General features: G+C 28.3%; 2 long non-coding RNA genes across 5 annotated transcripts; both read left to right on the forward strand.

Moving 5' to 3' along the window:
- The first annotated feature begins 436 nt into the window (after positions 1-436).
- Positions 437-7,524, forward strand: LOC105778543 (uncharacterized). Of its 4 annotated transcripts, XR_008189883.1 has the most exons (5): positions 437-532; positions 1,006-1,088; positions 4,427-4,491; positions 5,286-5,366; positions 7,101-7,524. It is a non-coding gene; the product is annotated as an uncharacterized LOC105778543 (long non-coding RNA). The 4 variants fall into 4 exon arrangements; XR_008189882.1 differs by lacking the exon at positions 1,006-1,088 and having other exon boundaries at positions 447-532; XR_008189884.1 differs by lacking the exons at positions 437-532; positions 1,006-1,088 and adding an exon at positions 2,380-2,410.
- Positions 7,525-12,100: 4,576 nt separating this feature from the next.
- Positions 12,101-12,647, forward strand: LOC105778542 (uncharacterized). The gene is made up of 2 exons (XR_001128776.2): positions 12,101-12,245; positions 12,317-12,647. It is a non-coding gene; the product is annotated as an uncharacterized LOC105778542 (long non-coding RNA).
- Positions 12,648-14,001: the final 1,354 nt, after the last annotated feature.

Here is a 14,001-nt window from a genome sequence, read left to right on the forward strand (position 1 = left end):
TGAAAATGAATTTTTTTTAGGGATTAAAATGTGAAATAAATGAAATGTGTGGATTTGTAACAGCCCGATTTTGACCCTAATTGGAAAGGTGATTTCGGGACCACGAATTCGAGTTGGAAAAATATTTTAAAATTATTTTTTTATCATGTGTGAATTTACTTGTGTGAAAATTTCGTGCTTTAATTTCGTCGTTTGAGTGTCCGATTAAATAAAAGGACTAAATCGTGTAAAATAAAAATTTAGTGGTTATTTTTAGAAGGGCCAAATAGTGGTTGTTCTTTTAATATGAAGGTTTCATGTTGCAATTTTGCCATTGAATTAATGAATGGACATCACTATGTATATATTATATAGTTTTTATAATATTTATAAAGGTTATAATAATAAATAATATATTATAAAGTTATTCTAATAAAAACAAACAAAAGTTAAAAAGCCATTATCATCTTTTTTGTGTCTACCAACCGAATGTAAAAGAAAAGAAAAAGAAAAGAACAAGCTAAGGGTTCGGCCATTTTTGAGTTTGATTAAGGTACGTAACTAGCTCGGTTTTTGATAATTTTTATGTTTTTGAGATCGTTGCTTTGTGTTTTAGCTAGCCCATGCTTGAATTTTTGAATTGATTGTGTATTTTGTGATATGCCATTGAAGAGAGCTTGTTGTTTTTGTTGTTAGATGATGGAAAATAAATATATGTTGTTAGATTTTTCATGTTTTAATTAGTAATTTTTGATAAAAATGTGTATTAAGGACTAAATTAAGAAAATATTAAATTGAGGGACTAAAATGTGAAATAAATGACATGCAAGGACCTATATGAGATAAGGGAGTATTCGGCCATACTATAGTGTTATTAATTTGGAATATTTTGTGTTTTTGTACAATTTGGACTAAATTGTACAAAGTGTGAAATGTAGGGGCAAAATTGTAATTTGCCCATTTATGTATTTTTAGGATAAATTGAATAGAATGGTGTTTAAATAAGCTTAATTTGAATATGTTTAGATTAAGAATTAAAGAAATCAGATTTGGATCGGGGAAAGACAAAAGTGGTCGAGTAGCCGATTTAATAGTCGACGATATCCGAGGTAAGTCTAATAGCAATTTAAATGTTATTAAATTAGAATTTATATAAATATATCTATCATACATTTAGTAAGCTGGAACTAAAAGTATATAAATTGAATAAAACTTGGTGATTTTTCTATGTGATAGCCGAACATAGAAATTGATTTTGGGAGGTTGATATTAATGGTATAAATTACATGTATATTAGCTAAAGTACGCTTTAAGTTCAATGATATGAAACTAATAGTAGAATTTACATGGATATGTAGTTCGAATGTAAATTTAATTTCTTGAGTTGAATTTAAAGTTATGAATTATATATATAAAGTTTGAATGTATGATACAAGTTCTTTGAGTGAACTTAATATTATGAATTATATATATATATATATGCACATATGGTTCGAATATATATATTTAAAGTTCTTGAGTTGCATTTAAGGTATGAATTTTATATACATATGTGGTTCAAATATAGGTTACAAAGTTCTTGAGCTGAATTTAATGTATGAATTTTACATACATATGTGGTTCGAGTATAGGTTACAAATTCTTTGAGCTGAATTTTAATGTTGTAAATTATACATACGTGGTTCGAATGTTTGTTTGCTATGAAGAATTGAATATAATTCAATTTTTACGGAGATACGATTATTGAGTAAGACTTATGTAAACATAAAGAATTATACGAAAGATCATCTTTGTATCTGAGATTTTCAGGCTTAATGCCTAGCAGGCTTGATGCCGGTGAATTAATTCAGACTTTATGTCTAGCAGGCTTTGTGCGGTGAAATGTATCGGGCTTTGTGCCTAGCGTGCTTTATGCGGTGTTTTATACAAGGCACTATGTTTTATAAATTTTATGTGAGCAATAGTAAAACCAAATAAATGTGTGAAGAAAGCTAAATTATTCGGTATGTGTTAGCCATTTGCTTAATTGGTGATAAGGTAAGTTGATTATTTTAATTTGATAATAGTTTCAAATGAAATATAGAGTATGAGTTAACCAGTTGAGTATAAGCATGTTTTAGCATAATGATTTATTGAATATTCGGCTTTGCTAAATATTTATGTGTATTTGGCCATATGGTTTGTTTATATGAAAATACAATGTGATTTTTATTAAAGTGTTATATGGTACAAAATATTAGGATATTTGGTTTATTTTAACTTAATGATGGAATAAGTATTAATATATATATATATATATAAATTTTTGCTATTGACTTACTAAGCTTTAAATAGCTTCTTGTGTGTATGTTGTTCTTCGTTTTATAGATTTTGGAAGTTGGTTACGAGCTCGGGATAGTCGAGAAGATTATCACACTATTAACTCCTCTCGGTATTTTGCAAATTTTGAATTGATCTTATGGCATGTATAGCGTAATGAAATGCTTGAATTTAGATTATGTAATATTAAGCCATGCGAAAATGGCTTAATTTTCTTGTTTGTGTTCGGTTTTGGGTTGAATTATGGTTTAAGCATATTTTAATCATGGATTAGTATTTTATGGTTAGTATTTATATGGTAATGTGTATATATACGTGCATGGTGATTTCATTCAAGTGTTTGGTAATTATGTGGTTGAAGTAAGTAACTTTGTTATATTCATTAAGATAAGTGATGTTAAGTTAAGTGTCTAGGTTATGTATTATATATGAAATATATATTATTTGGTTGGATTTAGTAGTTAAGTGAATATAGGAGATGATTTATAAATTGAAGTATGCTTGTAAATGTTGGTGATTAATTACGTTTGGCTTATTGATAGAGAAAATGAATGTATATATATTCAAATGTGTATTGATTAGGATTTATGGCTTAGTATATATATAATGGATTAATTTAATTATAAAAAAAAATTCTGAGTCGGGTTTTGATCGGTAATGCCTCGTAACTCTAATCCGGCGACGGACACGGGTCGAGGTGTTACATTTGATTGGTATCAGAGCTACCGTTTAGTCGGTTCTAGGACTAATGTAGCGTGTGTGAGTCTAGCTATACATGCCATATTTAACTTGCGATAGTGTGATATCTCCCGACTCTGACGAAAATTGTTTTGATGAGACAGATATGTTTTCCAACCGAACTAATTCTGATAGTACATAAGTAAATACTCAAATGTTTGAGTGAAAATGTGTTGATGATGAGTTGAGACTCATAAAGGTATGAATAAGGATATAAGATATTTTGTTGTTGATAAATGTTGTAATGATATGAGTATATGAGTTGTGATATGTGGCCTACGATTGCTATATGAATGCTTTGATTGTGAATTTGTGATTTGAGTTGGCATATGGACTATGTGTTAAGGACAAATGTGATTATAAGAAAATGTTTATTAAATGTTTTGAGAATGTGAAATTATTAATAAATTGGCTATTTGTAATAGTATGTGTTATGTGCATTTATGTTTGAGTTAAATTTAAGGTTTTACTACCCTCGCCCCTTATCAGTAAAATTTTACAATGAAATCTGTAAGATTTGGATCGAATAAGCTCGCAAGTGTGGAGTTACAGAGGTTTGTGTTTGAAAGATTACTAATGTGGTCAAATAATAGAATGGGTCAGCAAATTGAGATAGTGCTATAAGAGATATTGAATTGTTTTAATGGCCATTCGTATTATGCAAAGTCGCTGTTAACTAAGAAGTTGAATTTGATGAAATAAAAGTATTTAGGTATGATATATATAGAAAGGTATTAAATGAGAGTTCTTTTGAATTGATTTTTGTTATTGATGGGATAATATGGACTTAATGATGACAGAATTAGACAGTTGAATAATATTTGAATTGTATTGATGGCTGAGCGTAATGGTTATAGTAGGACAGTTACTATGATTTCTTCTTAGCATTCTATGTGTACATTTATCCCCAGAAGTATATGTAACTGTTTAATTTAAGAAGGAATTGTTATCGTATAAGAACATTAGTTAAACATATTAATAGACGAAAGTATCGAAGGTCTGTTTGGGTTATGTTCGACATTGCTCTGTCTTTCTCTGGTATTTATTCCATTATGTGGATATGAAAGTCGACAATAAAATTTGTATGAGGCTAATATTCTGTTTCTACTGGTTAATGTTCTGTTGAATAAGCATGTTTTAGCATAATGATTTATTGAATATTCGGCTTTGCTAAATATTTATGTGTATTTGGCCATATGGTTTGTTTATATGAAAATACAATGTGATTTTTATTAAAGTGTTATATGGTACAAAATATTAGGATATTTGGTTTATTTTAACTTAATGATGGAATAAGTATTAATATATATATATATATATATGAATTTTTGCTATTGACTTACTAAGCTTTAAATAGCTTACTGTGTGTATGTTGTTCTTCGTTTTATAGATTTGGAAGTTGGTTACGAGCTCGGGGATAGTCAGAGAAGATTATCACACTATTGACTCCTCTCGGTATTTTGCAAATTTTGAATTCGATCTTATGGCATGTATAGCGTAGCTGAAATGCTTGAATTTAGATTATGTAATATTAAGCCATGCGAAAATGGCTTAATTTTCTTGTTTGTGTTCGGTTTTGGGTTGAATTATGGTTTAAGCATATTTTAATCATGGATTAGTATTTTATGGTTAGTATTTATATGGTAATGTGTATATATACGTGCATGGTGATTTCATTCAAGTGTTTCGGTAATTATGTGGTTGAAGTAAGTAACTTTGTTATATTCATTAAGATAAGTGATGTTAAGTTAAGTGTCTAGGTTATGTATTATATATGAAATATATATTATTTGGTTGGATTTAGTAGTTAAGTGAATATAGGAGATGATTTATAAATTGAAGTATGCTTGTAAATGTTGGTGATTAATTACGTTTGGCTTATTGATAGAGAAAATGAATGTATATATATTCAAATGTGTATTGATTAGGATTTATGGCTTAGTATATATATAATGGATTAATTTAATTATAAAAAAAAATTCTGAGTCGGGTTTTGATCGGTAATGCCTCGTAACTCTAATCCGGCGACGGACACGGGTCAGGGTGTTACAGGATTTGTATGAAAATAAGGAATATTCGTCCCTAGCTTAGTGTGAGCAAATTTTGTGTATTTTGTGTTTTGTGCAAAAAGGACTAAATTGCAAAAAGTGCAAAATGTTAGGGGCAAAATGGTAATTTTCCCATTTATGTATTTTTGGACTTAATTGAATGTTTTGATGAATAAAAAGGTTAAATTTGATTATGTTTAGATCAAGAAACGAAGAAAAAGGATTTGGATCGGGGGGAAACGAAAGTAATTGAATAGTCGATCGTGTCCGCTAATATTCGAGGTAAGTCGACTAGCTATTTAATGTTAATAATTCAATATAAATATAAATATATATATATATATATATTTGTGTGTATGAATATCTATTGTATGTTTATGTTAAGGTATAAAAAAATAATATACTTTGATTAATTAAGTTGATATATGGATGGCTTATATGTGTACACTTATATTCGGCTATATGAATATAAGTCTAATTAAGCTTTGGGGATTAAATGTAGTTAAGAATGGTGCATAGATGGATATAATTATATATAGTATAGCTATATGTTTGAAACTTCATTTGGAAATATTTGATGATATGAGGGCTATAATTGCAAGAACAATTTTCGAATATGTATATGTATAATTAAGTATAATCTTTGAGTTTGATTAAGGGTATATATTGTATATACTTTAATAATTTTGAATAAATGTCTCTGTGTGAATTGAAGAATATACATGTATATCTTGAATAAGTTCTGAACATCTTTCAAGGTTTAAATGTTAAGTATATTTATATATATGGAAATATCGAATAGGTAATAATATACATATATAGTTTTTCGTATAAGTGTAAGTATATGAGTTAAAATATAATGTATGAATTGTATATATATATGTGTGTTAGTTAATGTATATTTGAGTTTTATAAGTTAAAACAAATTGCATAGATTATATATATCTATATATATATATATATATATATATATATATATATATATATATATATAGAATATATATATGCTGAATTTTGTAAGTTGGATGAAATTTAATGGATTACATATATGTTAGCGAATGTATGTATTGAATTCGATAAGTTGAGATTAATCACATGAATTATATGTATGTTAGTTAATGTTTGCTTTGAGTTTTATAAGTTGAAGCTTATAATATAAAAGAAAATATATATAATATTCGAATGCGGTATTGAGTTCTATGAGTGAATTTAATGATATGAACTATAGAGATGTTATTCAAATGTATGTTTGCTACGAAGATTGGAATAATAATTCGATTCTTATATGAGATATAAAGAATATCTAGATTTTCTTATAAAGAATTTTGTGAAAGACCAATTTCATATCCGTGGTATTCAGGCTCGATGCCTAGCAGATGTAGTGCCAGTGAATTAATTCAGACTTTAAGTCTAGCAGGCTAAGTGCCGATGATCTGAACCAGGTTATGAACCTAGCAGGATAAGTGCCGGTGATCTGAATCAGGTTATAAACCTAGCAGGCTACGTGCCGGTGATCTGAATCAGGCTATAAGCCTAGCAGGCTAAGTGCCGGTGAATATGTTAAATTAAGTGATTATATGCATGTGATATATATATAAATATATAAATGATTTTGGGTTATATATAATGAATATGTATATGAGTATTTATTTATATGTATTCGATGAGCTTATAAATGGTTGGATCTATGTGTTTAGTGAATAGGCACATATATTGGTTGATATGAAAATTGTTGAATATACATGTATGCAATCGGCACATGTTTGATTCATGTAGTTGATAAGTAAAAATATAAGCTTTTGACATATGTATTTGAAAGATCATAGATACACATTCATGAAATACAAATGATAAGTATATTTGGAATTTGTATATGCAATTAATGATTATGTATAAAACTTGATTATAAGCATATAATGATTATACATATGTTCGTTTATATGTATTTTAGATATGCTATAAACTTACTAAGCTATAAAAGCTTACTTTGATTGTTTTTGTCCATTTGTTTTATAGATTTTGGAGACGCGTTACGAGCTCGGGGATCATCAGCATAGTCTATCACACTATCGACTTCTTTTGGTATCTTGTTAAAAATTTGAACTCGATCTTATGACATGTATAGGTTTGAGTATGTTTTTGGTTAGTTTTGGATCGTAAAATATAAATAGCCATGCGAAAATGATTTAAATTCCATGTTTGTGATCAGTTTGGTTTTTAAAAAAAATGGTTGTATTTGTTTGGTAATGCCTCGTAACCCTAATTCGGCGACGGATACGGGTTAGGGGTGCTACAAGTGTTATGTACATTAAGGATGTGGAATGGAGAGGGGGAGGAGGAAATATAAAATATATGAATGATTTGTATATAAATTGGTCATATGCCCAATTATATTTGATAAACGTTGAATTAGAAATGACATAATGTTTCATTTCAATTAGTTATTATGAATTGAATTGTAAATGCATATGGCTGAAACCAAACAATTATTTGTTAGTATTATGCATGACATAATTTATTATTCTATATACATATTCATGGTTGAATTATGATTGTTGAGAAAGATAGATAAATTGGAATGAAAGTTCAAATTGAGTAGAACACAGGATTGAGTACTTTCGTTCAGTGATAAATACGAATTGACGGAAAATACCATGAATGGACCATGGCAATAAGTGATATGTGATCCCTTGTAAGACCATAGTTGGGCTATGGCACCGGTATATGTTATGTGATTATGTGTAAGACCATAGTTGAACTATGGCATCGAGAAAATAAGTATTCAATTCCGTAAGACGTTCACTAATTTGACAAAGTTGGTAAGTGTTACATAGACTCATATTCAAGTGATAGGTTTATTGTGATTGTTGAAGTTGAATTCAATTAAGTGATTTCACCAATTGGATATTGTATATGACAAGATGTGTTAGTGAATTACATATTTATGAAATGATATATGAAGTTCAGTAAATGATACATGAAATTAATATGAAAAGATTTATGATTGTTATTAGTATTGTTTCTGCCAGTAATGTGGATTCTTTGATGTTGAAATAATTTAACGGATTTATTGAGCATATGAATGAGTATGAGACTCATACGAGTTAGTATAGATATGTACATGTGTCTTATAAGCTTTGAAATGATAAAAATTGTGATTTGTGAATTAATCTGTGTGAAAGTATATGGGATAGATTAGCGAATCTTTACGAGATATTGAATATTTAATATATTACAATGGTGGTAGCTATAAGGCTTGGATCGAATGAGTATATACTGGGCCTCGTAAGCCCTAATTACCGATTCGAAGACAATAATTTGAAAGTTTTAATCTGTATGAAATTTTATAACTCGGATTAATACGTTTATAAGTGTATATGTTTTGGTAATGCCTCGTACCCTATTCCGGCGTCGAATACGAGTAAGGAGTGTTACAATGTGACATAGCCAGATTCGGCCATAACGTTTAGGTCGGGTTTGGGGTGTTACACTTAATCTTCCTAAGTACATGCATTTCTATTCAGAATTTTGAAACATACTCTCTTGACACTTGGAGATGTGATGAGATGGATGCTCATAACCACAATTACAACTCTTCAAAATCACTGTACCTAATCTACGCATGAAAACAACCGTACGTTGAGTATTTCATACTCAGTGGTATTACCATAATTCAAACTATAATAATAATGGAATATAATTATCAAGCATATAACTATCTAATTTTTCAAATACCAATTCATTCTTAAACTTTCATTAATTAACAATAAGCTATTCTTCAATTTCATTCACATATCATATGTCTCAATTTCAATCACTACATAAACGTTAAGTTCATGCCTTTCATTTCCAATCTCAATTTCAATACATAGTTCAACTTTCTCACATTTTCAATAGTACAATCAATCAAATTCATTTAACTTTTTCCCATTTCGGTTATTCACCCTATTAACAAACCCAGACTTTGACGGATACACGGATTCCAACCCAAACACACTAGTATGGCACATTGTGCCTAAAACGGTACATAGTACTTGATCAATATACGACACATAAGTGCTTGAAACGACACATGAAGTGCCTGAAATACGACACATAAAGTGCCTGAAATACAACACATAAAGTGCCTGATCGGTAAAGCCGATAAATCCCGTACTCTTCCAAATCCTATGGCATGCCAACTATATCTGACTTAACCCGAGTAGTTAATAGGGTATTCCAATTCTCAATTAAATTTTCACTTTCATACCAAATTTAAGATCACTATTCAATTTCACATTCAAATCAATATACAATTCAATTATACATACACAATCACCATCCAATCCAATTCCCATTTAACTCAAATATTAATACTTACCTTATACTCATTTATTAAATATAAAATTTATATAAAACATTTAATAAAAAGTAATTTGAATTATAGTAATATAAACCCGAATTTGTTCGATTACTCCTCGACAACTTTTTTTTCTTTTCCTTTCCTTTCGGTAGTGATGCCCCGAGTTCTTTGCTAGCTTTTAAAGCTTTAAAACCTTAAACCCTAGTTTTTCTTTTTCTCCTTTCCCTTGCTCTGTTTCGAAATGGTTCTGTTTCTTTTCTTACTTTGTTCCTCTTTTTTTTCATTTCATTTTCTTTCATTTGTTTATTAAATTAATTAATTTAATATAATAATAATTAAAATAAATATCTATTTAATATCAAATGCATGTATTACAATTGTACACTTACATATTATTACACATGTGTTTTATCATCACCCTACATTTGTCATAATTCAATTTATTTGATAATTTTAATAATTACAACAATAATTTAATATAATAATTTAATATATGTCTATTTAATAATCAATATATTTATTACAAGTGTAATATTACTTATATTTACACATGTACTATATCATCATTATACATTTGTCATGTTTTAATTTATTTATCACATAAAATCTTATAATATAATTATTTAATAATAAATATCTTTTACTTAATAATAAATAATAAATATCTATTTAATTAAATAAAAGTAATTAAATAAATCTATTACAATTATACAAATATAATTATTACACATGTATATTTTATTACCATACATTTAGCTTTAATTTATATATATTTCATTAATTTAATAAGATAATATCAATTAAATAATAATTTATACTATTATATTCTAATATTAATTAATAATAACTTAAATCATTAAAAATCTTTAGATTTTTCTCATTGTTTTGCCGCCTCAACTGTTACTTAATGGCATATTTTCCATTTTGGTCCTTTATATTTTCTTTTAATCTATAATTTAACTTTTACCCTTATTCAATCTAGTCCTTCTTCCTATTTTCTCTTAATTAAGCTAAATTCACTTAATTAAAACCTAATTAAACACACTACTAGACTCATAATATTTCTAATAATTATTTACAAACCCATTTCGTTAAGACGGAGGCATGATAAAATACTTTTCCGATGCCCGTGAATTTTGGGTCATTACAACAATCATAGCTTTATAAGGGTAAATGGTATCATCTCATTGACATTACATGATTAATGAAAAAGGAACTTAGTCACGAGTCAAATGTCATAAGAGAAATGATTTAATTATTATGTATTGACAATTGAACTGACAACTCAACATTAATAATAATAACGCACTTCAATAATAGTTATATTCGAACAACTTCTAATTAGAACAAATATTTTCAAAAATAGTCACTATTTAGAACAAAGTCTTTTAAGAAAAGTAGAACTACAAAAAAAAAATGTTGACAACAACTCTTGCTTGAAACAATCTCAACCAAGAACAATTATGTTGAGAATAACTCATGTTCGGGACATGTTAGAAGTTAGAACAACCCTTAATCAAAAACAATTCTTATTAAAGAATAAGTTTCACATGATACTACTTCACCAAATTAGAAGAAGTGGACATAACCTCAAAACATGATAAGATTCTTGGGTTATTTTTACTCTTTGAATGCTTCAAAGAGTTTAGCTTAGTAGCTCGAATTTAATTGTTCCTCCCTTTTTCTTTTAGAGACATGGTGAGTGCTTTGTTCACTATTCACCATTATCAACAGAACTCTTTATTAATAAAAAATCCCATTAATTCCCTTATAATCGAAAAATGGATCTTAATACTCTTATTAAATATTCCGCTTTGGAACTCTGATTCTTGAAATCTATAAGTAAGAGTTGTCTTTTTGGTATTTTAGCATTTTGACTCCTAAAATTACATTCAGGTTCTATTCAAGGCTAGCACTTTTGACATAAAAAACTTTTAAGATAAAAATATTATTAAATAAGATACTTGTGAAAACACTTTTTGGTCAAAAATAGATGTAGAAGATTTTAACTTTTGCTCAAAAAGTATTTTTAAACTGTTAAGAAACGATACTAAACTGGCACTCAATCTTCATTACTTGTAACAGAGTCTGTTTTCACCCAATAACTTTATTAGAAGAGAAAGAAACCTAAGTTTATATTAGAAGAATAAAAAATGACATTTGGTCCTGGAAACTTATTTACTTGAGACGGTGTGGAAGCATGGAAAATGAAATAAATAATTAGATACCCATCTTTTCGAAAGAAAAAAGGGATACCAAAAGTTGAATCTGCCGTTTCGAGGAAGTTAAGGATGGTTGGTGGTCAAAGACTCAAACCCAATATTTATCAAAATTTATCTCTGAAATAATATCTTAAGGTGGAATTGGCAGATTTCTTTGATTGCAAAAGTCAAGACCCCTCGTTTCAGCTGTATATATGACATCTGACTAATTTGAAAAAGTAGGCGAGTCAAGTAAATTTTTTAGTCTTCATTGAATGTATAAAAAAAGAACTTGGGAATTTCTCACCTATGGAAATGCAGGGGGGAAATTAAATGTGGTAGAAAACAAAGAGAACGAGACATGTTTGAATATTGGACCAGATCACAGTTTTGATTGGAAAAAGGGTACTCATATATTTAAATCGAAGACGACTTTCATGTCCATATTTCTAAGACTTGATTGAGAAGTGAATATTAGCTGCTAGTCCTACTATCACATAGTTTTGAAGTTGTTGGCAAGTATGGCAGGGGACAACTCGACATCTGTACTGATATCCCTTGTTATTTTCTCTCTGGTTTTGTCTCCCATGTTACCTTGTGCTATGTCTCGTCCTCATGGTAAAAACCTGTAAACCACCACATAGTTTGTTTCAATACATGTGTTTTAACAATGAATTTGGGTGTTGCAGTTTATTGTCCAGCGTGTGTATGTTGCGGGCCACAACCACCAGGCGGAGGCTGCTGTAGCTGCCGATGCGCCTCGGTTGAATCTACAACACCTTCCCAAACGGGAACTCCTTGAGATTGATTACTGGGATTTTAGTTGCTTCAGAAAGCGATCCATTTAGGAGCGCTGTATAATAAATGAAAAGGATAGCCTCTTTTTCCTTTCATTTTCAGTGTGTTTGCTTGGTTTTTTCTGTTCTTTTCGGGTTGATCAAATCTGGAATAAATGATGGTATCCTTAAACAGAATATGCTACTAATTTCATTCAATCCATGATGTTTGATTCGATTTTCATTATATTTAATTTGATTTTCTGTTTAAAAGTTGTAATTAGTTTAACACAATCAAATTCTATTTTATTTGACTTTTAATTTTTAGAATTAATTATTAAATTGGTGAAACTATTTTAAAATCATTTGGTTCAATTGTAAAATTATTAAAATCTTATTCTTCATAGAGAAAATATTTTATTTTGAAAGTATTTATAAGTTTATATTTTTGATAAAATATATATATATATACATATAATGTTGACCATGGCATTGGAATTCATGATATTATAGTTTTCATTATTAAAGTTGGGATCTTGTCCAATTTTTTTTATCCATTGCTTTTCAATACATTAATTATCACAATTCAAATTTGTAGCATCCGTTTATAAATTATTAGATAAAATGGTCAAGCTAAATTTTAAAATTTCAATTTCAATTAAAATTACATTTCATTTCTATATAAATTTATTTTATAAATATTTTCGCCCACACGATAATTTATACAATATAAAAGGACGCTTCTTAAAATTTTTAAAAATTGATACAAACTAATAAAAATAAGTATGAATGTATTTAGTTGTCTACACCATTTGATTTAACTTTTTAAAAAAACCAATTATTAGGAAGTTTACTTCAGGAAGGCTAATAAGCAGCAAATTAAACATGAGTAGATCGCACCTAAATTTGGTTATGGGTCGGGTTACTTGGTTCGACTCAAATGCCCATCTAAAAATAGAAGTCTTTGGACAAAAATATAGGCTCAAAAAATAAGGCCCGTTTAAAAAAACAGGCCAAGTTTTGGGTAAGGTATTTTTTGCTCAGGCCTAACCCGGCCTAAATTCACCAAAGGACAACAAAATCTACTACTTTTTTGTTGTTTTCTTCATATTTTGCTACCATTTCACTATTATGTTATTACTATTTTATTGTTATTGTTTAGATATTGTATAAAACTTACATAATTATTAATCTTGTTATTTTTTAGAGATATTTGCTTATTAAGTTGCATCTATCTTAGTGTTATTTAAGTATACATATTTTTTAAAATTCAATTTTAATTTATTGAGAAATATTTATTTTAATGTTTTTAGTATTTTTTATATATTATATATATTTAAAAAGTATATAAAAATAATATTAAAAAATTAATACGAGCTATAAAGCTTACAAAAGGCAAAAATTTGCATTTTCCTAGACTACAACAACATCACAAAAGGCTATAGAGCTTACAATCCACTTTTAGGCAAGGTGATTGTAAGTAGAATTGTTAAGTTCAATGAACATGTTGCATGGAATTGGGAAACAAATAAAAAACATGTCAAGCAGAGTGTAAAAGTTTTGAAATCTCAAAAACAAGAGGATTTCATTGATGATGT

The sequence above is a fragment of the Gossypium raimondii genome, chromosome 10 (genome assembly GCF_025698545.1).
Source record: "Gossypium raimondii isolate GPD5lz chromosome 10, ASM2569854v1, whole genome shotgun sequence".
Taxonomy (NCBI): Eukaryota; Viridiplantae; Streptophyta; class Magnoliopsida; order Malvales; family Malvaceae; genus Gossypium; species Gossypium raimondii.